Genomic DNA, 3,635 nt, shown 5'->3' with positions numbered 1-3,635 from the left:
TTCGTTGGTTGGTTCTCGATGAATCTAAGGGGTGATCGAGATGAAGAATAGTACGGGGAACAATCCGCATGAGAGAAGGGAGAATCAAACATTGACTCCGGCATGTTTCAAAGTTCAAAATAAAATTTATTATCAGACTACATGTATGTTACCTTATATAACCCTGAGATTCATTTTCCTGCGGGCATACTCAGCAAATCTATAGAATGTTAACTATAATCAACTGGATCAACGAAAGAGGAAGCGCATAGAACACAACAAACTGCACATGCAAATACAAATGAATAGTAATAAATAACAAGATAAAGAGTCCTTAAAATTAGTTAATTGGTTATGGGAACATCTCAATAATTGAGAGTAGTTATCCTATTTTGTTCAAGAGCCTGATGGTTGAGGGGTAATAACTTACTGAATCTGGTGGTACGAATCCTGAGGCATCTGTACCTTCCACCTGATGGCAGCAGCGAGCAAAGAGTGGTGAAGATCTTTAATGATGGATGCTGCTTTTCTGCGGCAACGTTTCATGTAGATGTGCTCAGCTGGGAGGGCTTTACCCGTGGTGTACTAGGCCGAATCCTCTACATCTTGTCGGATTTCCCGCTCAAAAGCATCGGTGTTCCCATACCAGACCGTAACGCAGCCAGTCAATAGACTTTTCACTACACATCTATGGACGTTTGCCAAGGTTTTTGATGTCATGCTGTATCTCCGCAGACTCCTGGAGGCGCTGTCGTGCTTTCTTTGCAATTGCATTCATATATTTGCGTATGTTGCAAAATATATTTTAAAAAGTCAATAAAAATCGCCTGTAAATGCAAAAAATCCCCTTGGAATATCTGCCTGGATTCAATACATGTAAACAAAAAATAGACTACAAAATCTGCTTTTTTTTTTAGCCTAAATGATTTCTGTACCATGTGTGATATTTACAAGAGTGGTTGATGAGTAAATTCAAGGGGTTTTTCGGCGTGAAGCAACGGGAAGAAAAGACTTCGAAATACAGTGCCGGATGAAAGAAAAGGATGCATTGTTATCTCAGGCCTATAGTTTAAAAGTCCGGTAACTTTATCTCCGCTTCAACCGAACTCTATTGCTTTACTTCGGTGCGACGCAAACAAAGAATTTTCTTTTTACGAGTGTGAGACAGGTAAAATTTACTATTCAATGCAATTTATGGCCCTAATAACACAAACACAAGACATTTTGCTGGAAATCTTAGGCAACACACACAAAATGCTGGAGGAACTCGGCAGGTCAGATGACATCTATGGAGCGGAATAAACAGTTGGCATTTTGGGCTGAGACCCTTCATAGATGCTTCTCTTTCCTGTCTCCTATGGTCCACTCTCCTCTCCTATCAGATTTCTTCCTCTCCAGCCCTTTACCTTCCCTAGCCACTTGACTTCACCTATCACCTTCCCAGCCACCCCCCCCCCCCGCCTTTTTATTCCGGCGTCTTCCCTTTCCTCTCCAGTCCTGATGAAGGGTCGCCACTCATAAGGTTAACCGTTTATTCTTTTTCTGACCCGACGAGTTCCTCCAGCACTTTGTGTGTGTATTGCACAGGGAGTTAATACACTGGTGCATCAGTTCCGGTCAGGAAGGATGTGGATACTACAGAGAGGGTGCAGAGGAGATTTACAAGGATGTCGCCTGGTTTGGGAAGCATACCTTATGAGAATAGGTTGGAGCGACGGAGGATGAGAGGTGACCTGATGGAGGTGTATAAGATGACGAGAGGCATTGATTGTGTGGATAGTCAGAGCCTTTTTCCCAGGGCTGAAATGGCTAACACGAGAGGGTGTAGTTTTAAGGTGCTTGGAAGTAGGTACAAGGGGGATGTCAGGAGTAAGTTTTTCACACAGAGTAGTGGGTGTGCGGGATGAACTGTCAGCAATGGTGGGAGAGACTCCAATAGGGGTCTTGTAAGAGACTTGTAAGATAGGTACATGGAGCTTAGAAAAATAGAGGGCTATGCAGTAAGGAAATTCTAGGCAGTTTTTAGAATAGGTTACATGGTTGGCACAACTTTGTGGGCCAAAAGACCTGTAATGTGCTGTAGTTTTCTATGTTCTATGGTGCAACTAAAACCAAGGCAGGTAAATAGTGTGGTTGCCTTTATGCAAGAAGATTGGACTAAATAAAAACTACGGAAAGGTAGATAGTGTTGAAAGTTATGAAAAATTATGGAAGATCTTGATCAGCTCGGTATGTGGGCTGAGAATTAGCAAATGGCCTTCAATCCTTCGAGCTACGCCATGCAGCGATTTAATCCTAACCTAATCACGGGACAATTTACAATGATCAATTAATCTACCAACCAGTACGTCTTTGGACAGTGAGAGGAAACCCATGCATTCCACTCTGAACTCTGAACTCCAATGCCCTGTGCTGTTGCTGTAAGCTGTGGTTTTCAGAGATCAAGCCAGAGTAATGCTGATACAGTGAATGGTAGGGCCCTGGAGACTGTTGTAAAACAGAGGCACCTACCAAAGTACATAGTTTGCTGAAAGCTGTGTCACAGATAGACAGGGTGGTGAAAAGAGAATTGGCATGCAACCTTCATCATTAAAGGCATTGAGTATAGATGTTGGGAAGTTATGTTGCAATTATTTAAGACTTTTGGTACAGTTGCACATAGAGACCTGTGTACAGTTTTGGTCACCCTGTATAGGAAAGATGCTATTAAACTAAAAAGAGTACAGAAAGATTTAGCAGGATGTTACATGTACTTGAGTTAAAAGCAGTAGTTAAGTAGACTTGGACTTTATTCCCTGGAATGTAGGAGATTGAGGAGTGACCTGATAAAGGTAAGGTGAGAAACTTGGACAAGGTGAATGGTCTTTTTTCCAGGGAGGGGCTGCTAAAACCAAGAGGGCTCAGGTTTAGGATCAGAGGTGAGAGATTTAAAAGGGACATCGGGAAAGCAGCTTCTTCACACGGGTGGTATGAGCTGCCAAAAGTAGTGGTGGGGGTGGGGGGGGAGGAATGTGCATTAATGACACTTAAATGCCATCGAGATAAGTCCATGAATAAGGGAAGTTTAGGGGCTGTAGACCAAAAATGGGCAAATGAGACTTGCTTTCTGGGAACACTGAGGGCATAGAAGGGCAGGTTTCCTTGCTGTATGACTCCCTGGCTCCATAAGTGAATAAGGAAGTCCTGCTGGAGTTGTACAGGAGCAGGAGAGAGTGGACTCTGCCCACCACATCATGGGCTTATCCCCCACCATCGGTCATATCAGCCACTGAAGCTTGTAACTTCTCAGAGTTGTGTCATAGGTGTATAGATGGCTTCCCTCACTAGTCCCCTTCCAGCACGGTCCTCTACGGCCTGCTCTGGCAGATTTACATCTGTGCCATATTCTTTCCATTTCTTGATGATTGAATTAACTGTACCCCAAGGGCTATTCCGTGACTTGGAAATTTTCTTGTATCCATTTCCTGACTTGTGCTTTTCAATAACATTTTCACAGAGTTGATTGGAGTGTTCTTTTGTCTTTACAGTGTAGTTTTTGCCAGGATACTGACTCACCAGCAGTTGGACCTTCTAGGAACAGGTGTATTTTTACTACCATCAATTGACTGCACATCGGTGATCTCCATTTAACTAATTATGTGACTTCTAAAACCAAT

This window comes from Mobula birostris, chromosome 4 (genome assembly GCF_030028105.1).
Source record: "Mobula birostris isolate sMobBir1 chromosome 4, sMobBir1.hap1, whole genome shotgun sequence".
Lineage (NCBI taxonomy): Eukaryota > Metazoa > Chordata > Chondrichthyes > Myliobatiformes > Myliobatidae > Mobula > Mobula birostris.
This window is presented reverse-complemented; position numbering follows the sequence as displayed.